The sequence below is a fragment of the Haliaeetus albicilla genome, chromosome 11 (genome assembly GCF_947461875.1).
Source record: "Haliaeetus albicilla chromosome 11, bHalAlb1.1, whole genome shotgun sequence".
Taxonomy (NCBI): Eukaryota; Metazoa; Chordata; class Aves; order Accipitriformes; family Accipitridae; genus Haliaeetus; species Haliaeetus albicilla.
Genome location: NC_091493.1, coordinates 39,962,789 through 39,990,288, shown reverse-complemented (window position 1 = coordinate 39,990,288; position 27,500 = coordinate 39,962,789). Strand labels below are relative to the sequence as shown.

The following is a 27,500-nucleotide window of genomic DNA, read 5'->3' as shown; positions in this document are numbered from 1 at the left end:
CACCTCTGCTGCCTTCACTGAACACCAGCAGCTCAGTCCAGCAAGGGGAATGTGAAATGAAGATATGCAGCTGTGGGAGCTGGGCAAAAGCTTCAGACCACAAGGAAAGTAAAATATAACCAAGACTCATCCTCAGTAAATGCAGCTGCAACACAGCTTTGGTTGTTTTTTTTGTGGGGGGTTTTTTTTTGCTTTTTGTTGGTTGGTCTTTTTTTTTTTTTTTTTTTTAGATCACTGGCACAGTAAGTCCTGCAGCAACTCCAGAAAGAAATGCCAAATAAGCTTTTTAATTTCTACTTTTAAAGTGATATCCTGCTTTAGAGGATGAAATTAAAACCCCTATCTAAAGCAGACTATTCAGTTTCCTGAGCAAATTGCTGAAGTACGATTCCATGACCATGTTAACGGGTAATTTGGGACCAGCAATGCGATGGAGCTAACCAAAGATATTCGGAAAAAAAAAAAACCAAAACCAAACCCCAAACCTGCTGCTTCATGGGTGCCGCACCCATTTAGTGAAGCAGTGCAAAACCAGCACATACTGCTACAGGGTTTACATTTGGGTTTTATCAATGCCTGGTTTAGTTTCTAGTTTTCTCCTTGGTAAACAAAAAAAAAAAATTGTTTTCATTGCCTAGTTCTGTAGTTTGGGTAAATTAGGGTTATGTGCTAAGTGCTGGAGCTGAACTTGAAAGCTGGAACTGCATACAAGAAGGCTGGTTACCACCACCAACCTGTTGTCTGTAGGATACCAGAGGCTGAAGGATCTGGCATGTAAAAATAATTGCAGAAAAGGCACCATTTAACATTCTTGTGAAATAAGAAACACTATTTATTTTTCCCAGAAACCTCCAAAAGGTGACAACACTAAAGCAAGCCCTATTTGTACTCGTCCTAGTTTGTGAAGTTCTCTCTTACCAACAGTGACCAAATAAATGAAAAGTTTGCTGACAGCCTGTGCTCAGTATGAGGAAATCAGTGGTGTACATTCTGCGTTAAGTTATACTCCACCACGGATGGGTCACAGCTCTGTACTTAAATAAAACTGAAGAGCCATAACCATGCTTTGGCAACTGTCAGAGCTGCATTTTTCACACAGACCGCAGCCCAGTCCCCAGTGTTGAATTCCACAACTATTCTTCTTTACCAAGATCACAGAAAAGAAATTTTCTTATTCTTTCCAAGTAGAATTTAAAGAAATCCAGTTTTTAAATTCCAAGTCAAATTTGAGGCATTATACCTGAAATAAAGTCCCGATCTCCAGGAAGGATGGAAGAAGGGCTTTCAGATGCATTTACCCTCCCCTGACCGAAGGGCAGCCTGTAACCCACGGCATCCCACAGGCAAGCACCGTTGTTAATAGCTTCAAGGTTTCGAGTTTATTTCCACCATTCAGGACAGGAACCCCTTCTCCTGCCCACAGACAGCCCTGCTGAAACCGGCTACTTCATCAAGACGATGACAGGGCAGGACAGTGGCCCACAGCGGTACGACAGGGCGATACTTCCAAAATCAGCTTTTCGTTACGGGTGTTCAAGTTACACGTGCCGATGGGAAACAGTTTTTCCCCCACTTTTCCGTGAGCCCTGTAGACCGTAGAGCAAAGCCGGCTGCTGGGGATTTCTTTGGAGGAGCGCTGGGGCTCTCATATCCTCCCACAACTGGCAGCTCTACTGATAAAATGCCAGTATTTCCAGTTCAATCCCACTGATGCCCCAGCAAGGACTAAGACAGCAACAGGAGAGGGCAACACACGTATGGTTTGCAGCAGTTTAAAGCATGGGACAGCCCTGTTCACAACTTTTTCACCAACAGAAACACCAGCAGAAGCTGGGAGAGCTGCTGTGAGATGCACCCACTCAGCCTGTCAACAGAGGATGGAGTAGGATTTTTTTTTTTTTTTAGTTTCTTTTTGGCATGGGTTCTTTAACAGACGGCCCTGAAATAAAATAAAAAGGCTGCCAGAGTCACCACCAGCCACGACGCTGTGTTTCGTCCCCCTCGCTCCGTACGTCTCCGCACACTTCCCTGCACCAGCAGCACACTGTCCGCTCCCTTTTAAGACAAAATTTTAAGTCCTATGGAAAACAAACTGTTTACCTGGCATTAATTAGAGCAAATAAGATAAAGCAGTCAGCTAGTGAGGTTCCTTCATTTTATCTTTGCTCTTGTTTGACTGTTGACAATCTCTGTGGGGTTATTTGGTATGTCTATTGCAAAATAAATCATATTTGAAGTTATCACTTCTAGTTCAGGTTTTAATTTGCTGGACTTCATTTGGGAAAAAAACACGTGTTTTCTCCCTCAAACATTTGCAATGCAATAATTAACAGGATGCCAATATTTCAGTCCTAATGACTATCTAATCTTACTGGTGCATGTATGGAGTATTTTAATATTTCATAATGTTTTATTTCAATTGCACTGGAGTGAAGCTGCAGTCGAGTTTATCCACAGATTAAATTGTTTTAAATCACTGAAGTAAAAATATTACTTCATTTCTCTGTCTTTTCTTGACAATGCAAAATTAAAAGAGTCACTCATTTTTAAAGATCTGTGGGGAAAAAATGTTCTCTCCTGTTTTGCTTCGTAATGCAGTATCTCGGCTGAGTCCCCCGTGTTACCAACAGCAGCTCTCGCTCCGCTGTTAAAGCAGAGATGATCCCATGGCAGGTTTTTACCCCTCAAGGACCAGTTCCCTGCTTCACCTCCGAGCAGAGGTGAGTAAACCTGGTGTAAATACCCCAAAGGCGCTGCTGGAGGTCTGTCTCCCCAGTGACACTGCGCCAAGACCAGCAGTGCAGAGGCTTTGGCTGGGATCCCCCCCCCCCCGCAGCCAAATTAAGGGCAGGAGATGCGGCTGTGGCACACGTAGCTGCAAGGGCACAGCCCTACCTGAGCACTGAAAGCATTTTAAAAGGATGTTTCTTTTACGTGCTATGGAAAACCCTTTGACACAAGAGGCGTTTAGGAGCCCTAACTTCCCTTCTTCCAAACCTTTATGCTGCAAGGACAGAGACCTGAGAGCACAGTTCAATGACAAACATGGTTTTAAATGTTTATGTTTAAAAAACCTGCAGAACAATAAACCTAGCTCCTTTCTGTAGGTTTCTCCAAAACATAACGGTACCATACTGAAAATTTCTTAACTGCATGACAACAAACCTTTGTACCCATTAATTTCAAGTTCTGAGATATCTGTTCCGTATGAAAAAACATGTTACTGCATAATAAAGCTTGTTACTAAAAGTATTTAATATTCATAATGTTTTAGTAAGTAGCAAATTCTCATTAAAACAAGCGTGGTGCTTGCACCACTGATTTCCATGAGTCTTCACTTAGCAAGAACAATGCACAGCAATACTACCGCAACGTCTTTGTTTGCAGTAAGAATACACTCTTGCTAGGGTACTTATCGTGATAAAAGCATTGTTTGTGTTCTGGCAGCAATGCCACTCCACATATTTTGTGTAGTGCACAAAATAACATTATAATGGAAATCCAATTTAATTATTTAAGCACATACACACACACACAAACACGCACATACACACACCGCCTTGTGCCACACAACATCAGACTAACTAACCTACAGCACTGGACATGCTGGGGCAAGACACAAGTTTTGCTGCAAAACAGGAGAGGAAACTGTTTTTAAAGAGCAATACTGGCAACATTTCACTAAAATATTTATAAGCTTTGTTTATGGTAAAGTCTAAATAAAAATTGACATGAATAGCAGCATATGGGACAGACTACTAAATATAAATCTTCCTTTGTCCTGGTACCTTTTTTCCTTGAAGTTTCTGAAGACAACCAGACTGCAACACCATGGTCTAACCGCAATAATGCATCAGCTACAACATCACTCTTGAGATGTCTCCAAAAACTACTCCCAGGAGCAGGCACCAGCGAGCTGCTCACACGAGCTGCCCTCCCCAGGAGACCCAGAGGACAACTGCTCCGTGGGCAACATCCACATCAGTGGGACCGTTACAGACCCGATTAAGTATACCTCAAATCTGCTTCCAAGGGCAAATAATAATAATAATAATAATGATGATAAGGGCTGCAGGACACAGATGCTGATCACCTGAGGGGATCCACAACTGCACATGGACAGAAGGGCATGCCCACCCCAACTTGAAAAACCATACCTCAGATTTTTCAAGCCTCGATGGGTACCTTAGACAACCAAGGCTGTCAAAATATATAGTAAACTTTCAGCAGTAAAAATAGTTAAGAACATTTCTACCAGCAAAACCACAGGATTTTGCATTACATGTTGACTGCATAAAATCATTAAATTTAATTTATACCAATCAGCCCGAGGTGAAGGTGCATGAAATTAACTTGATGCAGTACATTCTGTATTTTATTATGCAATGTACTTTAAAAGCTGTACTAACATAATCTGTGTAGTTGTCAGAAGTGAGCCAACTCCCTGAATTAAGATTAAAAAATTTTGTTTATTTCTGTACATAGATACATTTACACATCAAACTCCCTCAACCATTCATGTTGCATGAAATAATCCATCAATTGGTACTGATCATAATTGTTAAACCTTCCCAAACAGCAAACATAATTATCATAACTACACCTTATTGATGCCCCAGTACTTTACACTGAAACCAGTCTCAAAATCCGAATTGGTGGTGTAACAGTTCATTACAATAGGATAAAGCAGTGAAGAGTTAGTGACCGTCATTGACAGCTCATGGAGCACAGATGAGATCCCAGAGGATCTGGAAAGACGGGGGAAAAGGGAGACAGGAAGAAATTATAGACTAGTCAAACTTTGATATTGGGAGAGATAATGGAACAAATTATTAAAATATTTATAAGCATCTCAGGTTCATAAGGTTATAAACCACCAAACAAATCTAATCTTTTTCTTTGACAAGATAATTGGCCTCTTGGATAAGGGGGATAGCAATAGGGGAAATATATACTGACTTTATCAAGATTTTATATACCTTTGCCGATGACATTCTCATAAAAAAAAGAGGGAAATACAGTCAACATTAACAGAGTCTAAGGTGGATGCCAAGAAAAGTTTTAAAAAATTTAAGCAGAAGTATTTACTGCACGGTTACAAGGGAAACAGAAACCTCTGCGTGAAACGGTATTTTGCAGTAATATAAGCTGAAAGTCCCAGTTTATGTGTTTTAACTGCCAGTAAGATGTACCTGAATATACCGGCTACTCCAAATACCAGTTCTCAAACTGTGATGGCATTATACCTCTAGATTCTGCATTGGTTAGTTAAGCCTGAATTGATTAGAGAGTATACTTAAAAATCCAATGCACACCAAGCTGGGATATGGTCCAAGCAGCTTACGTGAAAGAATCAGAAATCAAAAATATTTTGACGAATTAAAAGAAATAGTCCAAACCATCAAGATAGGAGAGTCACAATCAAGCGCAGAATGCAACCACTAGAACAGAAACGTCAATTAGACACACAGAAAAGTAGTTCAGAGAGTCCCTTCCAACCTCAACTCTTCCGTGATTTTTGTTGTTTTGTAAGATTTGTACTTTTTAACGATTAGGTAGGATATGGACATGATAAAAACGACGGTATCACAGAATCATGAGACATCATGATGATAAAGAAAAGCAGTATCTGCAAGATTAAATACTTGCCTCATGGATAGGACAGCAATATACCCAGACTTTAGCAAACACGATTATTAAAATTTTCTCACAACAGTCTTAAAATCTAGGCAAATATGATCTATATAAGCACTGTGTAAGACAGATACCAAAAAGGTTAAAGGAATAAGGCATCAGCAGTCATTGCACACCAGGCCACCTCCGATGAGACACTTCCTGAAATACTGCATTTCACTTCGCATCAAAAAAATCAGAAGACAAATTCCTGAAGCCATAATTAAAACCATAATTAAAACAGTATTTCAGAAGAGTTCAGTTCTGGAGGAAATATTAAAGTAAGTTATGTACTAAGAAGCAAAGAGATGTGGTATAACTATGTAAAGCAAGTATCTGAAGGTTGTGACCAATGTGATGAATGGAGACCAATCGACACTGTGAAAGGAATACATGTAGGTAAAATGGGCTAAAACTAAAAACGAGGATTGAGACAAAGTCCTTTATAATGGAAGACAACTTTACAATGAGATCTACTCTATACTGGTGTTAGGTTTCTTTACAAACTCAAGACTTCCGAAATTATGTGCTTAGACTACTGAAGTTGAAATGATGCCATATGTAGTTTCTTGGGAGAGAACAATGAACAGAATGAGTTTGCATTTGGAAGAAGCTAAATGTGAAACCACTCTTACAGTAGTACTCGCCATGATTTAAGCCAGGTTACTGTGAAACTATCTCCTTGTACACATGAGCACGATTTAGAAGAGAGAAGTTTCTTTAGGCCCGGAAGAAACAACAATAATTTGTGAGCAAAATGCTGCAGTTTTGGCAATGCAAATGAAAGTATTCAACTCCAATCAACGTTCAAGGGGCAGCCAGTGGTGCACTGCCATGGTGTCATCTTCAGTGCTCTATGCATGGTGCAAAAGGGCTGGGCAGTTGCCTTTGAGTCACACCTCGCCAAATCAACGTCTATAACTCTGCAATAATAAACTGGTATTTAAAGGTTTGCACAGCCCTTGTCCAGCTATCTTTACCCACCCCGGAACCCATTTACTGAACTAGCGGTAAAGGGCAGAAAATGTTCTTTGAGGCTGAGACTAGACAATCGATGGAGGAAGGGTGATGGTCTGGTACCTGCCTGCAGCCAGCAAGGACAGCCTTGGAGGGAAAATGCCCCTCGGCTTCAGCACAAACTCCTCCTCTGAAATGCCTTAAATAGATTGCAACCCTTCTACACCTACCTGATCACAGCAGAATTTTAGGACAAAATAGTGTTCCAGTATTATTGAAATGATGAATTGAGTTATTTTCATATTTTTCAGCATCTGCACCTATTAATTATTAGTCTGCCATCAATTCTGGCTATTGTTTCTGAAGATTCAACATTTTAGTAATATTGGTCCCTAATTTTTTTTTTCCAAAAGGAGGTGAGAGCTCCTCCATAAAAATTGAGCCCACTGAAAATATGCTTGTTTTTCTAGTTACCTCTAAAGATCTCTGGTAGTCTGTGGACCTGAAAAAGTCTACGCATCACATGCAGAAAAATAACTGAGCTCCTACAGATAGATTCTTTATAGGTCAGGCCTCTGGAGGCAGCATCCTTGGAAAGCTTGGGAAAACATTCAGGACATTAATTCTTTTCATCTTTGTAAATCCATTTTGGCGGGCTCTGAAATGCATCCATGACCCAACTTGCAGTGGTGGCTTCCATGCCACAACATCTCTCAGTAGTGCTGCCACCAGTTCAGTGCATCGGTGGCAGCAACAACGGGTCACTGAGTGGCAGCAACAACGGGTCATTGGCAATACAGAGGATGTTCTCAAACACCACGTTTTCTAGTCCTGGTGAGAGCAGGTCACGGTGACCATCACACCAACACCTTGGTGACACAAGCAGTCCCCCTGCTAACATCGCTTACGACAACGACAGGACATTAAGCCAAAAAACCCAACTCGACAAGGCTAAAGGGGTGTCCGTTTCCACTTCACCTGAAAGTATACAGTGTGTCCTCACAGAAGTAAGTCTTTTTTCCCGGTAAGACAAATTCAGTGTTAGAGAGGACACCTCTCAGTGGGCCTCTGGTTAGGTCAGGAACTAGCCAGGAATCGGACAAGGGAGCAGTTCTGGAATATTTGCCAACTGTATCCATTTTGATTCATTCAAAATTGAACTTGTGCAATATATATTAGAAATACTGCCCAATATAGTATATTCAATATACTCTTGAAACTGCTCAGGCGGAAAGAAATCAATGGCATTACTCTTCAGTGACAAAGGACTTTGTTCCAAACTAATTAGCAGTAACTAAAAAAATAATCATACCTTAAATCCCATAATGTTGTTATTTCCCGCAGCATCATTCCACTAAGCAGGTATAGCGAGGAGAAGAAAAAGCCATTTTTAATTAAAAGTCTCGACTTTCCTCCCATGTTTTTGGCCCAGGAGGAGGCAAGGTTGAGGCAGGGCCCTGTGCTGTCAATGCAGAGACTTTTGAAAGCGCGGTGAAGTGGGAGCCTTGTCCTCACCGCATACGGTAAGTGTCAGCAGGATGGGAGGGTCTTCAAATAACATAAGCAAGCAATGTACCCCAGAGGTGATAAATATTCAAGGTCTTTCCCTCCTGCAAGCCAGCTCTCTGCTTCAGATGTACAAAGCACTGCCAGCCCTGATAACGGCATGGACGAAACCCCGGGCTCCTGCTGCCTACAAAGGAGAAAGTGATAAATAGTCACGTACCCACAGCGTCCGTGCCCCGAGACGCACGAGTCAACAGGAAAACCTTCATATTTGAATGCCTCAAAGTTCAATACTGACCACATTGATATATCCAGATGAAATAAACTGGATAATAGTTTCACATACACTAGACTGGTACGACTGATCTGAAGTGAAGGCTACTGTTAAGCTGAAGGCTGCCAGGACATCGCGAGGTTTATGTTGTGCTTTCGTGGAAGTCACCCAAGAATGTACTACGGCACGCTTACAGTTCATGTTATAAAAAGATATTCTTACTTAATGCATTGACTGTTAATAATAAAAATACAAAAAGCCATTTGTAATAACATCACAAATGGAATTTAAATACTCACAGAAATGCAGAGATTAATTTTTTTCTTATTTGCTGAGATACAGTGGAGGCTTAATGGGTGTACACTGCATTTCTAAAGCAAGTCCTTTTCCTTAGGCATTAAAGGGACTTTATGAATACTCATGTGTATACACAGACAGTGCACACAAGTGTGAAAATGTTTTTCTACTGGTACCTGAATGCTACTTCTTTGCTACAGCTGTGTGGGAGCTGGTTATAGTCAACTTACCTCTGAAAAGCAATGTTTTAAGTGTCGCTGCCAAATACCACTATAATAAAAAACGTGCTTATTCCTGCAGTGCCCGTGCCAGAAGGGCACCACGGGCGGTGGGGGGACCCCCACGCACTGGGCTGTGGTCTGAGCTCTGGGTGCTCCCTCTACCCCACGCCAGCTCTGTTCGCTAGTTAAAACAAATCTATGCAAATCACAGGGCAGAAGAGCTCCTAAAGCTGCAGAAGGGGGGAGATGCCTCCCTATGCTTTCCTGTCCATACTGCCTGTAACCACAGCTGACTTCTTTATAGATAGCCAGAAAATAGAGAAAATTGCGATAACGAAGGAGGTTTGTTCCTGAGACTCCAAAATATATTCTTATTTAAAATAATTTGCACTTTGAAATGGACATCTGAGAAAAATGACTGGCTGGCTTTAATTAAAAACTACGATGCACAAACATCAGCTTGGCCAAGAGTGGTATAAGCAGCCACATCAACACCGATCTTACCAGGTAATGGAGTAATTCACAGGAAGACATTACGCTTCATGATAGCACTTTATTTAGTAATGGAGATCTACTGGTCTCTGCATGGATCATATTAGCTTGGCTCAGAAGCAGCTTCTCTAGTCTATCAACCATGTTTTTGCACACACCATGAAATATTTTTACTTTACGTGGTCCACGCTTGCACTTTATATTTAATACTGCGCAGCCTAGTAAATCCATACTATAAATGTATGGTATTTTACCGTGTGTTCAGAGAGGGAGAAGACAAATAAACAGTAAACCAAATGAACCTTCCTGTGCCCAATGGTTTGAGTAAAACCCAAAATAGGTAGTACTGAAGGCCGACTGGTGATGCTGGCGCGATGGGGGGACGGCGGGTGCCTCTCCCGGCTGCTGCCCGGGACGTACACCAAAGAGCTCCTCCGCGTGAGCCGTGCGGCCCTTTCGCTCCATGTTGCACAAACGCAATTTTTAAATTGCTCTCCAGAGCCGTCCCTTGTTGGCGGCTGAGACCAAAGCCCCGCACGCCCGCGACGGCCGGGCCCTTGCATCGGGCTGACGGCACGCCGGTGTGCCCAGGTACCTGCGGCTGGCTCCGAAGGAGATAAAAGCGCTCTACAGCCGCCCCGACAGCCATCCGGCGTGCATATAGAATTAACGATAGGTAATTAAGGCCCGTATGGATATGCTACGGCAACGACGATGCACAGAAACAGCTCATTAAACAGCCAAAACGCAAACTATAGTAATGCATAATTAAGTCAATTCCTTGAATAAAAAGGTTTTTTTCATTTCACGTTGCGTTTCTTCATGCTAAACAGATGGACTTCTGAAGAAAACAGTGGGCTGATTCCCTGCCCGCTATCCTTGTCAGCTAAAGGAATTAAATACACTAGCAAAAACCCAATAAACCACCCAGCAACTACTAGACCTCTCTTCCCATGCTTGTGCTGGCATGAAAAACTAGGCAGTATCCGTGCCTTGTGAAATTACTGCTACCAAAACCACATGCTCAGGAACAAAGTACAGTTACTTTAGTCCTTCCTTCTTAGCAATTTCTCATACTTTACCAACTTATACAACTGCTAGTTGAATCTGCAATAAAAGACCTACTACATTTACTGTTAAAATGCCCCTGAAACTCTATTCAACACACATAATGTTCTAAGGAGTTTAAACCCCACTATTTTTAACAAGAAGCCCATGCTACAGCTCAGCACTGGATGTCAGGGACAGGTTTCTGTTCTACTTTTCCAGAAGAGCTCAAGGAAAGCGCTACTCCTGTCAATAATCCTTGTTTTATCCGGGTAAGCTTTTAAGACCACTGCAATTGTTTTCCAAACAGAGAAATGATATCACTTGGATATCAACTGACATTTTGATTTTGCAGTTAAAAAAATGTTTTAATATTTCTTCCTTTCTAGGTAGCTATTCAAGATACCTACACAGGCATAAAATACTGAAATTGGTTAATGATAAATTTTGCCCCAGCGGGTACATTTCTGTGATTCAGTAAGAGGGAAGGGCATTATTTTAATGGCTGGATTTGTTTGAGTTTTTTGATTTTTGCAAGAGTCATCGTTTTTAAAGTTATTTATTTTTCTACAGCTGTACAGGCTTTGACATCTTCTTAGAAAAAAGCAACAAATACCCCAAAACTCTCACACAGACACAATGCTGTGCGCTAGCAATATATATATATATTATATATATATATATATGAAAAGCGCTATCCAGAGCGTTTTGAAGAGGAGCTAGCCGGGCTGGCGGCGGTGCCGAGCGTTTCTGCTGTCACTGCGGGATCCAGCCACGTTTTCGGCTGCTGCCGTGCGGAGGCGAAGCCCCGGCGTCCCCGGGGAGGCGGCGAAGGCTCTGTCACTCACACCAAACCTCCTGCCAGAAAACCCACTTAGTGGCAGCTTGAAAGGTCACCTCAGCAGCACAACTTCCATCTCCACCGAAAGCCATCTCGTAAGGCTTTACAAATATTTGGAGTCTGATTCTCCAAATATGATTTGTCAAAACAACACAGTATAACAGCAACGCGCCCAAAGAAAGCCCCTCTATAAATAGTCTACCAGGGAAAAAAATATTTACTTTATTTGCTGCATGTGAGAGGGAGGTAAAACCTAAACAAACTTTCAACACCAGCTGAGTTTACATATTTAAACTTCAACGGTGCCAAAGTTGCAGCCTAACTGGCACCGAAAAACCTAACAAAAAAAGTCATATATTGACAAAACACACAGTCATAATAAAACCACATCCAGTTAATAACTTTGAGAACTAATGTTAACTCCTAGCACAATAGAAAAGTCTCCTTAAACACAATAAAGCAGTGATATAATTTACTCTTAGCTCCTTTTCAAAACATTACTCTCTGCCCACAATCACATTCAGATTACAAAATTCCTTTTGTAGTTTTCTCCTAGCTGTGGGAATAAAATAAACCACTTAGATGACAGTAAAGTGTCTGTAAAATATATAACAGCAATAACTCCTGGTGGAAATGCGGCAGACATTTATACAAGAGCCAAAGCGTGGAGCACTGTAAAAAAGGCTAACGCCAAGGAAGGGTGTTTTTGAGAGACCTCTTCTGGAGGAGATCCTGGGGAAGCCTCGTGCCGCAACCTCCTTCCCCAGCCCTACCTGGGACCCAACACGAGGCGTCAAGGGCCGGGGAAAGCCGGCACAGCCCCGTGCCACCAGCACGCGAGCTGGCTTAAAAAGAGAGCGAGCATCCCTGCTCCTCGGCAGCTTGGGAGCAGGGGCAGGGAGCCGCTCTCCTGGGGCGAGGAAAGGCAGGACTCAACAGCAGCTAGCAATAACCTGCCTTAATTAAAGGCAATTTATTTCCACACTGTTTCAGTTGCATAACCTGTATATGTATCAAGTAATATCATAAGGAATGTTATTTATCAGATGCAATACCCATCACGCCTAAGTAACTGATGTGGTTAAACTTCCGACATGGCAGGAAGGATGCTTAGCGGTTTACCCAACAAAGCCTTGATTAATTTTTCCACTAATTTAAAAGATCTCTAAAGGAGGCCGCATCAAGGTGGTCATCATGACCACGACTACATGGAAAGATAGGCTGAGACCACATAGAAATGTGAACAACAATTCCATCTGCGCAAGTCCTGGTTGTCCTCAGTCCTCTCCTGTCCTTTACATAAGCAGCCAAGGAGGAACAGAGAAGGCAATGTCTCCCAAGGCTCCACTTCCAAAAGTTATTTCACAGCAGAATTAATCAGGGCAAGGAGCTGGCAAAAGCAGCTTTTGTCCAGATTTCTCTGCCACCTAGTACCACAGCTTAGCGCACAAAATCAAAACAGAACTGCTTCCCATAGAGCAGAGGGAGACTGCTTATTTTATGTTCAGCGGTTACACCAGCGTTGGAGGGATGGATCCGGACCGAAGCCTGAAGCAGCATTTCCCCCAGGCAGATCCTCCCCTGCCTGCAGCCCGCCAACGGGGCACAAAAAACCACCTTACTTGCTCCCACCACCAGCAACATCTGTCTGCAGCTGGAGACCACACTCAAACCCTGCTCACAGGCTTCGCTGCAGCAACACGGATTAGTAGGGTCTTTCTATGATCGGAGAACAAATGCATTAATTTGGATGCATAAGAAGTTACATAAAATTTGAGGTCGACCAATGTAAATCAAATGCCCTAATGAATGAAGCCCTGGACGGCCACATTATTATGTGCATTATGGGGAATGTACCCTTTTAGCATCAGTCACTTGCTACATCTTTTCAATCTGTTTAAATACGTTCTCATGGAATTTAACCAATTGCTTAATTCCTTGATGAAAGGAATTAAGCTTCCAGATCAAAATCTACACTTTTAAAGCTGAAAAAAGGGTTGTATCTGCTACTGCAAAGCACACCTTCCTGCAAAATCAATGGCCTTCGCTTTTGTTTAGGGCTGTTCTTGTTGTTTTGTTTTTGAGAGCATTTGCAAACAACATCTATTTCAACGTGAAATCCACAGGGTCAATGGAAAACACGTCAAAATATTTTTAATATGAAATACTGAAAATATTTTACTATGAAATTTTATCACTCTAGGCAGGAGGACATGCAGGGCTTTGGCACATGCTACAGTCCTCATCCATGGCATCAGGCTGGCACAAAATATGACATCTTTCTGATAGCATCGCTGGGCTGACACCTATCGATCACACCTCTCCTGTCCTCAGCTGGTTCACAACTGACTGTCAGTAAAAGCAAGCACACGTGTGTACCAGCCCTAGGAGACAGGTTTGGCACAGGCAAGTCTCAAGTAACTCAAAAGGACTGAAATAGCGTGAGTTATTCTGCTAACCTTGATGAAATATGGTTTGTTAAACTTCTTTTTTGCATTTATAAGTTCGGAAAAACATCTGTTGTAAAATTGTTCAAGAATAAAATAGTTTAAGTTCTACGAAAAAGTGAATTTTACTCACAGCAATTATCAGAGCAAACCCAACATTCATCTGCAAGAACTGGTCATGGACACTCAAAACGTTGGTTCCTTTCGATCACTAGAAGCAAGTGGTTAAGTAGTAAAGCCTTCAACCTCATCATACCACTTTGTGCCAACAGGATATGAAATCTTTGATGGCAACAGATACAAAAAGCCAGAAGGATCTCTATTGTTCTGCTTTTTAAAAAAAGTAAATCGTAAGTCAATTTCCAAGAAAAACCCAAGAACGTATTCCATGCTCAAAATTATTTGCCAAACTTGACAAGTTTATGAATACTTCTAGTTGACTTGACATTTTGCAATGAATAAAGTATTTGAGCAAATTGTTTGTCAGAATCTAATTACTTCTTTGTGTATTTGTACACAAGTCTTTGAATTCAAATGAGAAGTTATTATTAGGTTTACTGTCTAGGATCAGTTGACATTATAAAAAGGTAAAAATCCCCCAAAACACAAACACCCATGGGGGTTGAAAGCACATGCAGATTTAGTTCAGCTGAGAACAAACTGCTTTAGTTTCAGAAGAAACAGAAATTAACTTCAGATCCCTCCTGGAGGGCGTTGGGCCGGTAGCTTCTTTGACTTTGTGAAAGATTGGCAAGAATGCACATATGTGTACCAGCCTTAATGCTTTCTATTAAGTCAAAAGGTTATTTTAATTGAATATACACATATTCTATATATAGCCAGTCTGGTAAACACATTTTCAATAGCAGCTATTCAAGAATAGAAGACATACCATAGACTTCTCACAATGGACATACACATCCTTGTACTGGCCCTCAGCAAACACCGGAACATAACACAGAAAAAGCATTTCTTTGGGTAAATCCTGTCCACCGTCCTGCTGCAAAACCAACCAAATACCCAGCAGTGTAACACTGCCTGTACTAATAATGGTATTAAGAATGACAATTTGTAATAACTCTCAATGGCTAAAAACGTTTGCGAGCCGAGACGTGGGAAAGGCAGCTGTTCCTAAGCCAATGTCAAAATACCCCTTGGAGCCGCAGTGTTTTTCCCCAGCCCGTTGATAACCGCTCCTGAACGGCGGCGAGGGGCAGGAGGGGCTGGGGGCAGGACCCGTCTGCAGGGGCACGGGCAGTGATCCGAGGTGCAATTCCAGTGAACGGGAATTGGAGCTGTGGATGCAATCCAAATAGCGCTGGGTACGAAGGGACCCCGAGGAGCCGTAAGTCTGGCAGCCAAATGTAAATACTGGGGGAGTAACTTCAGCCCCTGTAGACTTTACACCTTCAAAACGTTCTACCACAAGTTCTCCATGGCCAAGAAACACCGTTAGGCTTTTCGGATATAATGACGCCTTACAACAAAAGCAACACCTGGCAAAAGAAACGAAGGAAGCTGTTGGTAGGAAACAATACAGCCACAATTCACTAATTAAAGCAAAGGATGACAGACATTTTTAAGTAGAGCACAATTAGTCACCTCATAATTTTCAATGTATACATTTTACAATCTGCAAAAATAATTTTCTTTAACATTTTCTGCACGTTATTTTCAAAGTTGTTTTACTGCATATAAAACCATCACGCCTTGGAACCACACATAGGCTTTCTGCATAAAATATCACCTTATCTCTGTATAAGCAAACTATTTTAACTCCCTAGAGCTATTTAGCTAACCACTTGCTGTGACCTCTGAATTCTTATCCTGAATTATATTTTTATGTGCTATATAAAGGTACTGTTATGTTACTGTTTTTATTCCAGGTGCCAAAAAGGACAAGTTTATTGCCAACTGCTCGCTCTGTGTCTTTTTTTTTTTTTAAAGACTTAACTGACCCAGCAGTCTAATTTGTTTTTAATTCACACGTGAATGGCTTATGAAGAAAATCACATCTAGTATGAAGAAAAAAAAATAAACAAATCAGTAATATTTGGAGAAAAAAAATAATCAACAGCCAAAAGTGTCACCCTACTGGCATGACTGAAAAGCACTGTATCAGCACAGAGAAGTGCTCTTCTTGGCGTTCTGTTTCCTTAACACGTTGTTTGTATTTACTACCAAGACGGCTGTCAGAGCACGATGCCTCAGAGATGCCCGTCGCATGGGTCCTGCGGCACGGGCAGGGACGCCGGCTTCTGAATGCTTAACATGATAAAACCATCTACTTGAATGCAACTAGGAGTTGTGCTGAAACCACGGTAAACCCGAATTCTGTGCCAAACTCACCCAACTACTATTGAACCTTAACCCTGACGATACACAGAAAAAGGTTTTTTTTGTCCAGCAACCATGGAGACAGCATAAAAAAAAAAAAAAAAGACAGCTTACCAAGCAGTAGACCTCTATGCTATGAACATTATAATACTAAAATCCCAGCAATGATAGCACGTATATTTGTGAGAAAACATAAATTGGGGCAGCGTGGTCCTACAGTCAGCAGTGGTCTGCTGAGATGGTGTTATAGGAGAAAACCTACCACTGCCAGGAAGCCTGTGCAGCCCAGAGAAAGTCATCTCTCTGTGTAATCACCGATGTCTTCATGGCTTTCCTTAAGTCAACAGAATGAAGATCATTACCCTTGTCATTACTAGCGTTAGGACAAAAAGGAGATATTGTTGGCTGCTGAATTAGGCATAAACCTGAATAATCTTTCAGGAGAAATTCCAGCTGCCTTTATCAGCAGGAAATATATCACACTCCCAAAGTGAATAAAAGGAAGGAACACATCGGACTGGCAAAAGCCAGAGCGGTACGGCCAGAATAAGACATTGCTCGTGATGCTCAACAGAGCCAAGGGTTACCCCGAAAGGCGGCGGGGAGGCGGGGGCTGTGGGATGGGGGAAGGTGCTGCTCTCCCCAACGCGCTCCGGTCCTTGAGAGCACACGGCTGTTCCTACACGGCAACGTACGCTACTTCGGTGAGAACAGCAGAAACGGTGAGAGCCACTACTAGCAAGGTCTGATTTACCCACACTGGCTGCATGCATGCTCCAAATGCAAATACTGTATTTTGGACTTGAAAATTTAAAGCTAAGAGGAAGAACAGATAACTGAAACCTTAATTTTCAGCAAGACTGTACTTTACTCTGATTAAAAGGATGGCTAAGCCAGCTCAGAGCATTATGCACAAACTTACAGGGCCTCTGGTCCAAAGAAGCAATGCAGGTAACCAAACAGCACTGCACTGGATAGAAATGATCATGTTTCATTAACAGTTGGGGAAAAAATACCTTTTTTGTACAGGCTAAACTAGACATTTATCAATATTACAAGACAGGACATCCTCTCCTGCTCACACAGCCAGCTTCTCCCTGAATAACCTGCACTGCCCAAAGATGAACCTCCGCTATTCTTCTCCCTCAACTTAAAAAAAATAAAAATAACAAAAAAAACCCAAAACCCAAACCCTAAAAGAAGACTTGTTCCTGAGAAATTTAGAACTTCCCTTTACCTTTTATGATATTGTTTTCTCCTTTTGGTAGAGAGAGCTGGTTCCTGTAGTGAAGTTGCATGCCGCGCCCCAACCTACCTTTCCTGCATAGCCTATATTGTGTCCATGGAGCCCTATGGCTGCAATATAGCCTGCATCAGAGCTCCTTATACAAACAAAATACATCCTTTCAAATGTCTTCTTGGTGTTTTGAATTGTTTTATAGATCGTAGTCTGGAAGCCAGTAGAGATGTCTTCTAGACATCCATAGTAAGAATTCCATTTTGTGAAATCCCAACCTGAAATTTCAAATTATTCTACTACTGTAGTAACAGAATAGCTTTAAATAGCCACCTGTCTCAGATACTTTTCTTCTTGTTTGTGGTAAGAATGGAAGAGATTTAGTTTCCTAAACAAAAATCTCATACAGAAAGTAGTCAAGAAAAATATCTGCTTTTTTGAGTATTTTGTCTTCCGTGACATTAAATCTTTTATGCTATTAAATGATTTAACTCATTCCTACATAGAGGATCAAGAAAACCATAAACAAGCAGAACATCTGTACAAGGAGACAGGCCACCACAACAGACCCCAATTAACTCTATGCTGAGTAAGGAACTACTATTTCCCCCACAGGCAAATAGTAACTATTTACACAGACAATGAAATGATCCTTCAGTTACTTAAAGGGTCTTAAAGTCCTTAAAGTGAAGTTCTTCACAAGCCAGGACCGACAAAATTTCTGAAAGACGAATCACTGAAAGAGATGGGCAAAAAAAGAAGGGATAACTGCTCCACATCTGAAGCAACATCCATGAAACAACTTCTCATTTATCAATAACATACTTGTCTTTAAAACACTTCAAATTACATCTTTCCTAAAGGATTCACAAGTTGAAATGGAAACAGAATGACGTATGGAGAGTGTTTCCCCACGTACCTCTGGGAATATCAGGGAAGGACAGAAGCACCTCAGAAAGACGACTGTACCTTCCCCTGCTGCTTTGGGCAGGTGGGGGGGAGCTTTGAAAAATGAGGGATTGTTATTTGCTCATGGCAAGAAAGAACCTTTATTCTTATGAATGACTGATTATTTAATTAATTGTGATTTAAGGGAATTAAAATGCTAGGAAGAAAGCTGGCAAGGACTTCAATGATTAAAGAGATGCCCCAGTCACAGCCACTCCAGACAAGAAACATCTTCACTGAAAATTTCTATAAAGCAAGAGAAACCAAACTGTTATTTCCAAATTGTGTGTTTTTTACTATGGCATTCCAAAAATGCTTTCAGAACAAGTACCAGTGTAAGTCTTGAGTTTTATTCTTCCAGAAGCTTGTGGGTCAGGACCATTACAAAAAACAGAGTTACTGCAGTTCAGTAAGTCATGTAAAGTTAAATGAGATTAAGATTTCTCTAAATACAGTTACAGACAAATTTTCAAATCTGGCTCGAGTAGAAATACTGAAAAAGCCCTGACTGCCTATACTTGCAGCTGCGCAAGAAAAAAATTAGTTTCTGCGGCTGAGGTATAACACAGGTCAGAAAAAAAGCCCCGAAGAGTCATTTCCCTAAGTTGTATCATTTTTAACTTCGGACTATCCAAGTACTAATCAGTGAGCTAAAAAGGGCAAGAAGATGATTAAGAGCGTGGCTTGGCAGTGACGGGGGGAACAAAATATGCATTTTACTTCCAAGAGGCAGGGTACAGAGCAGCAGCTGGGAGAAGCCAGCTGGAAACCCACAAAACCAACAGCCTTGTGCAACACCAGAGAAAGGGAACGAAAATGCAGCACCGAGACGGCAGCGAGGGAAATGAAGGTATCGCCTGGGAGACCAGGCTGGAGTGGACTGGGGCATCCGAAAGGTAATTTCTCATTATTTATTGCTGCTGCCCATCAGTACCCTGTATTGTAAGATGAGAACTATGCTGTTAGCAGGCAAGAGATCAGTACTCGGGATGCTCGCAGTCGGTAAGAGAAAGCGGAAATTCAGAGTGAGCCAGATCACCAGCGCTGATAGACTTTGGGTTTCAACGGGCTACCAGGGAGGACGCTATCTGCTAGCTTTTCACATCTGTAATGAGAATTAATTTAAATAAAAGTGGAACTACGTATCACAACCTGTTAATGAAGGAATACAATAAGAACAGATCTTGGCTGAAGCCTATGTAACATTGCAGAAAATGTGCTTCCCACAAAAATTCTACTATCAATGCTTCCAAAAAAATTAATTTGGAAATAAAAACAGTTTCAAGGTTAGCAAGGTTCCTTTGACGCTATTTGAATAATTTGCAACATTCAATGACTTCTAGCGGAACAGAGCACTTGGAATTGTCTATCACATCACACCCAGATGACCTATGGAAACACAGAAATCCATGGAACAGTAAAACATAACCTCCTACAAGAAAATAAAAATCAAACATACTCATAGATGAAAACTAAATTTAATGTGTGTTCCTGAGGAATGGAAAACAAAATGTGAAAAGAGCTATACTGCATTGGATTGGTGGAATGAGATGCAAAACGCATATGAAAGGCTTCCATCTGAGCTGTTAAAACCGCACGCTTTGGAAACGCGGGGCTCTGCAACGAACAACACTGAGGTCTGGTGTCAATTTAAATGCACTGAACACCAGGAAAATGCCCCCAACTAAGGCTTCAAACTTGTACAGCACATTTCCACTCAACCCAACTAGATTGCCTGTCACATCTGACATGGCTTGTCAAAAGTTATCCTTCACTGCTCATGGGCAACATGGAGGGTCAAAAGACCAAATACAATGGTCCAACCCATCCCATTTTTTTTCCTTCAGAGCAGCAGATATTGAACTCAAAGATGACAAGACAGAGCAGGTTGAAGCGGCTGCCAGAGAAAGAGAAGCTGTCCAGAGCCGCTGATCTGAAGGAGAAAAACCAGCCGGTCTGTGCATGTCATGGCCGGGGCTTGGGCGCTGACAGTCTCACACAAAAGGGAGTGAAAAGCCGAGAAACTTGAAGTGGCCTTTGCAAACCATTTCAGCCGTTAAAAAGGAAAGACGCGGTCACCCGGTAATGTGAAACGCGCCACGTAAGTGATTGAAGGGGAAAAGGATGTCCTCCGTTTCGTTTATCTGCACCCATGTGAACCAGAGATGATTTTTCAGTCTCTGAAAAAATTTGAATTTTAAGAGTAGCTTTTTCACTCATAGCGTATTTTTAGAAATAAAATCCTGAAATGAACATTTGAAAAAAGCAACACCTTTCTAAAGCAGCTCAAAATCTTTATCAATATTTTCACCCTAGAGGTTTGCTCATTCTGACAGCAGAAGACATTAAATGATAATTTATGGAAAAGAGATTTATTAATAGCTGCAAATATAGAAGGTGCCATAAGCCTGTTACAGTTAGTACCCTTACACCTATTTGAATGGACAACTGCAGAGATTTTCCACAATATCACTAGAAAAGTTGCAGTTGTGTGCTGCACTGCAAGAAATCTCGGTGCATCCATTTCCTTGAGGTGCCCGACACCCTCCTCACCTCTCCGTTATCACAGTACTGTAACCCTACCTACGTCTAGTTATATTTGTACCTACAAGAATCCTGACTTGTTTCTTTCTTCTTTCTCCGTAATAATTTGAGTTTCACGTTCTCCTAAGCGAGTGAACTTACAATTAAAAACCATTTGTGGGAAAATCTTTCTGTACGCCGAGAGAAATCACAGAGCAAGCGTGCATCCGGTTGCCTGCCTGGGAAAACCCAACGCAGAGACCCCAAGTTCATTCATACCTGCGTGGTTATTGGAAATGTTTGCTCTGTGAAGCTACCTGGGCAGATGGCACGTCCCCCGGGGATGAAGGCAGGAGGAAGGGTGCACCCAGCGAGCCGCGAAGGGACGGCACCCTCCTCCTCGCCTCCCTGAGGAGGGCATGGTGACCATAGCCAGGATGGGTGGGAGCGGTCCACCACCCACCCGCCTGGCCTGAGGTGGGCACCAGCAGAGAAACTCCCGACCACCACCGCAGAGCAGCAGCTCCCTCCGTCCCCACGATGGTGACCATGAAGCTCGTTGAGATCCTCAGCCCTTGGTATGCACACGGGTAACGCAGCGAATGACTGCCCTGAGAAGCAGCCGCAACGAGGCACACATTAATAACAGAGTATTTCCAACCTTAATCCTTTTTTTATGTCACCATCTTTGTGCTTTAATTACCACAAAAGCAACATCAACTTAAATTAGAGGGAATCCAGAGTTACCACCGCCAAGCAGATGCAGAAAGTTCACGTTTGCTGTTGGTGGCAGAGCTGGCTGTAGACTACAGAGTGACATTTTTAATACCTGGGTAGCTAAAAGATATTAGTATTTGAATATGAAAGCTTGCATTTTACACCCTTCTGTAATTAAATGTTTTTCATTCTTTATGAACTGTGTTCAGTTTTGTTGGATAACCTTTTCATCCCATGTACCATGTGCCTCACTGAATTTTAGCACCTTGTATTTATTCAAATACACTTTATTTTCTTTCACAGTTTTTGTGTTTTGTTTCTTTTTGTTTGTTTGGGGGGGGGGTTGTTCGTTTGTGGGGTTTTTTTTGGTTGTTGTTTTTTTGGTGGGGTTTTTTGTTTGTTTTTTTTTTTTTTAGTGGCTGCGCTTTTATGTAAAGTCTTTCAGATCACTTAAATGCATATATACATGGACCTGTTGGAGCGAGTCCAGAGGAGGGCCACCAAGATGATCAGAGGGCTGGAGCACCTCTCCTACGTAGACAGGCTGAGAGAGTTGGGGTTGTTCAGCCTGGAGAAGAGAAGGCTCTGGGGAGACCTTATAGCAGCCTGCCAGTACTTAAAGGGGGGCTACAAGAGAGATGGGGAGGGACTTTTTACAAGGGCAGGTACTGATAGGACAGGGGGTAATGGCTTTACACTGAAAGAGGGCAGATTTAGGTTAGATATAAGGAAGAAATTCTTCCCTGTGAGGGTGGTGAGGCACTGGAACAGGTTGCCCACAGAGGTTGTGGCCACCCCATCCCTGGAAGTGTTCAAGGCCGGGTTGGATGGGGCTTGGAGCAACCTGGTCTGGTGGAAGGTGTCCCTGCCCATGGTGGGGGGGGTGGAGCAAGATGATCTTTAAGGTCCCTTCCAACCCAAACCATTCTATGATATGATTATGATTCTATGATATTACTATAGATACGTATGTCACCTTGTTTGCATAAACAATCCTAATGAATGAGAAAAGCTAGTATTTTAGACATTAAGACCTTAATCTTCAGTGAAGGAGCCAAAAAAAATTTAAAACGATCTAATTTCCTAGGCTCAGTTCCCATCTTTGCCTTTTCAAACTGTTTCTCACCCCCATTACCCCCCGTACCTCTCCCCGGGTTAGGGGATGAGGACGCGGAGATGTCCGGCTCCTGGTGAGCTGTGGGCATCGCGTGCCACGACCTGCCCACCCCACCAGCTTCGTTTCCCTTCAACATCCCGACGCTCTTGTCGTATTCATGAGCTGCAATTTAATTCAAGTGCACTCAAGTTCCAGCAAACACAAAGAGGCCGAGAGCGCGATGGTGTGTGCGAGGCTCCATCTGAGGAGGGGAGATGGGTAAATATCACCGCGGCGGCTGGTGTGAGAGGATAACCTGCCCACACATACGCCAGCCCAATTAGCTGAGGCAAAAAGAGCTTTTATTCCCCAAAGAGGCAGATAAAGTCTTAGCAATGCTCTCCATCATCCAGCCTGAGATGAAGCTACTGCGTGGCCCAGCACGGTCTACGCAGTGACACTGAGCACTAAAGCTACACCCACCACCCCCCAAAAAAGGAAACTTGGAAGAGCAGTCAACGTAGAAGACGAAAGCTTACTGCTATAGATTCAAAGTCGTTCTCTATAGCACAGAAAAATGTTGAAGGGAACAGTCTTACCTCTGAGGGCAGAAGCAGCACCACCTTTACCTGGCGTTACCGGGGCACAACTGAAAACCCACCACCAGAGAAGTGGTGTAATGGCCTTTGCCTCTTCAAAACAGCATAAACAAGTCTTTAACATAGAAAGTCTAAAAAAAGGCTAGAGAAAAGAGGAATTTCAAACTTAAAAATAGTTACTGAAAGCATATTAAACTAATCTGATTAACAGACTTTTCCCAGAACTACTTTATTATCAAATACAGCCCAACCAGTGAAAGCCTGCAAGAAACTCCAGGCATTTTAAGTACGCAAATAGACGTGTCTAATGACTGACTCCATCCTTAATTTACTTGGCTTACTAAATCACTCTGATAACGCTCATTTTCAGAACTTTCTGAAAATAAAGAACACAATGAAACCCAAAGAGGAATGAGATGGATGAATGTACAATATCAAATAAGGAAAACCATGAGTAGTCAAGAAATTAAGAGCTAAGGGAAACTTAATACGAAATTGGAGAGAACAACTGTACTCAATAAAGTTACTTCTTTAAATACAAATAAAATTATAATTGGGTGTATAGCCTGACGCCGTAACACTTAGGGTTTTGAAGAAAACATTGTCGTCCAAAGGCTTTCAAAACCAAACTATCTGGTTTAAGAGCAAGAGAACATGCGCTTTTATGGCGTGTGTGATTAAAAAGGCTCAGTGATTTCTGAATCAACAAAGCTTGCCTAAAACACGCGGTCCTTTAAACCCACCGTGGCTCCCCCGTCACCTCCCACCGCCACCCAAGCCCATGCCCAAGTCGAGCAGACCACCTCTGCGAGCGCGCCATTTCCGCACGCTGCTCCAGGCTAAACACTCGCTGTGTATATAACTAGTAAATTCAACAGCCTCTTTAACATCCCAGAACGAATTACTGACAAGTCATTTTTTGCTCCATATTGCAAGTCAATGTGGCAACCCTGTTTTTTTTCCTATTACAAACATGTACTGTACCTCGGCTCAGAGCCGTTTGGATGCTGATACAAGATTCATAATGGCTGTCAGAATCTGCAATTTTTCCTTTTGTTTTATGAGGTCAGGCAATATTACCTGCACTGATGTATTCCATTTCCCCAGCTGAAAACCTTCTCATTTGAGCACGACAGGTTGAGGGAGTCATGATTTTGCAACCTAGCATGTGAAACACAGTGTGAGGGGGCAGGTGGCTAACCCCACGTTCTCCTTTTGCTCTTGTCCACTGGCAACAGTAAATTAAACTGTCAAAAACGGAATTGTCCTGTCATCAACAAAGCTATAGCTTCACAAGTATTGCAACATCAGATATATTTCTAATTCTGCATTTCCCTGCACCTGTAATTTCATCAGGAACTCACACTGGACCATGGTAAGAAGCTGTCCAGGGGACACTGGCACCGCAAGCTCCTTGGGAGGCTTGACATGGCATTTCAGAGACAGAAATTAATGAACAATACCGGCAATTTGTTATATATATAAAAAAAAAAAGCGCTCAGCACGAGGTCCTGACCTTCTGCGTTGCTCTGCAGCCCAGAGGAGGGCAGGGATGCTAACCGGGTGCGACGCGGGGCACGTGGCACCACCGTGGTGCACAAGGGGCTGCAACAAAGGACCAAAATTTAAACATGTTTAATTGCATTAATTGCACAGATAAAGTGGACTTGCACCTCAAAACCTCATGTCTTTTCCTTTTGGCCACTCCAGAGATTAAAAGTGCCTCCAAGAAGTTTTCTCTCCCATTGAATGGGCTTTATTCCAGCACACATTACTTCATGAGTTGGTGGCAGAAACAATAGTTTTTGGAGAGTAAATCCAGGTCACTTCATTTCAAATTTGAAATATTCAAACCGATGTTTCCTTTTGTCATGCAATTGTCCAGGGGTCATTTTAAAGGAACATGATTAACTACAATCTTCATTTCAGGATTTAAATGTGGTTTCAGTTTTTGGCTTGAACATGACTTCTACCTTTATTTAACCTGCTTTAGATCTGTTTGTGTAAGTTACTAACCTCAAGTGTTACACGTAAGTACAAACAGCCCAGAGAACACGTATGCTCAGCAAAACAAATAAAATATTGTCAAAATATTGTTTAAAAGCATACGTAACTAAGCAGAATATCCAGCGGAAGTATTACACAAATTACGATCACTGAAGTGAACAGGAGCATCTCTTCTGATATGCTGATAAACAAGAAAAAAGGGCTTGTTGTTATTAATTCAACATAGCAATCAAATATTGTTTTAGATTACCTCTATAAAAATTCCAAGCTTATCAATCATTAAACTGTGGACAGAAAGTTAAATTGAGATAAGAAATCATTTCACGCAGCTTAATGCAGTCAAAGTGACTCAATATTCCTTTATTAATTCTCATTTAATATCACTTTAAATTGCCGCCATTATTATCCTACAGTATACGAAAGGCTCCGTGTAATTAGTCTGTATTAAGCCCTTTTTATTTATAAGGAGCCAAATAAACAAACCCACTTTAATTACCTGGGTGCCACAATATTGATCTGAGCATCAAATTTTAATACGACTTTATTTCACATTTCCATCGGCCGGGCATTATAACGGTGCTCGAGCAATAAGGATTTTGCCGGTGTGGATGGCTTTTGGTAGGGGACCGGCGCTGCCCGCGCCGGCAGACGCTCCCGCAGCCCCCGGGGCCCCGCGCCGCACGCAGCGCCCGCTCGCCCGCCGGAGAACACCGCCAATTACCGGCGGAGACAAAAGTCAACGAAGGCAGGGAATCTTCTCCCTCCCAAACCTTGTTCTCTCCCACTTCAGTACACGGTGTTAACGACATACAAATTTTGAGGTCATTAAGTATAAACAGGAATTGAAAGGAAGACAGGCGCTCTTCCAGGAGATGCCGATGTCAGCATTTCAAGTACTCTCCTAATCCCACAATGCAAGTTTCAGCATTATTGTCTCAATTTAACTTGCATTAGTACCTAGCACCTTGATTACACTGTTGGGGTGGTAATCTTCGCCTGCATATGCCATCATTACTTATGTCAAGCCTCTCGAGTTGTTATGAATACTATGTTGTTTTACGAGAGAGAGGAAATTAGTGCCAGTCCCCCAGAGTTTTGGGTGCTTAACACTGAAGCACTACACAGCCCTCTCAAATCCCACAACAAATCCTTGTTTAGTGCCACATGGAGATAAGGACTTTGCAGCAACATCCCAGCATAAATAACCCGCATCCCTCTTTATTCGCAAAATGTCAAAAAAAATCTCCCTTCTGCAATTTTTTTTTTTCTTTCCGCCCAAAGATGGCTCAAAGCGCATTTAATCGCTAAGCGCGCGGGATGTCCCGCGTTAGCGCGCCGCTCCGGCGCAACACCGAGCGCAGCAAACCCGACGTATTTTGGATTATCTTAAAATGCAGTTTTAGATACGTTTTTAATAAAAATGAACTTATCAAACCCGGAGGAAACGCACTGTAGTAAGATGAGTCTTCCCTCAGGAGTGCAATAAAGAGAGAAATTGTTGCCTCGCACGTATCGCCCTCTCAATGTTTTTTTAAACATGATCCACTATGTTGTTGAAAAGAATTATTTTACAGTATTGTAGGGATTTTTGCATTGTCTGTTTATTCTGTTTACACAGCAAATGAAACCTCTGATATGAATAGGTGAACTCCCCAGGGAGAAAAAGAAATTCAGAAATGATGTACAGATGGGGACAGGGGCCCACGGAAACCGAATATAAATTAACGTGCCCTCAACAGTCACATCTGGAGCAGAACAGGCCAAATAAATAATTTTGACGTTAAAAAAAATGAAAGATCAAGCCCTATAAATAGTAGAATAAGTTTCCTTTAATAATATTACTTCACGTTATAATTGAAGCGACATCTAAAAGAAAGATAATTTGATATATTTAGACCAAGTCTGGCTTAAAAATCCTTCTCAGGTTTCTGTTTGGAAGCTATTAAAATCCTGTGTTTGCAAGGACAGCACACAGAAAAGATGCTGTACACTGATTGCAAAAGTTTCCTTAAAAAAAAAAAAATCTGCCTCCTGAGGTTAGTTTAACATCTTCCTGCATAAAATACAGTCTCTATGGGCTTGCTTTTTCAAATATGAACTTGTACCAAAATGTTTTTCTAGCTTTAAAATATACATATTTAATTTTGTTAAAAATTAATAAATCTCTTAAAAGGGCAAGCGTTTAATCATGTCATCCCTATAACAGCAGAGAAGCCATGGCAGATATCCAAGCATTAAATAAATAAAAAAAAAAAATCAGAAAAATCACAATTCCATTCAT

The 27,500-nt window shown here is 41.9% G+C and overlaps 1 protein-coding gene across 7 annotated transcripts in view; it reads right to left on the bottom strand.

The window, feature by feature from the left end:
* The window catches only part of MGMT (O-6-methylguanine-DNA methyltransferase), a 169,175-nt gene that overhangs the window by 66,062 nt on the left and 75,613 nt on the right, over positions 1 to 27,500 (bottom strand). The window lies entirely within an intron of this gene.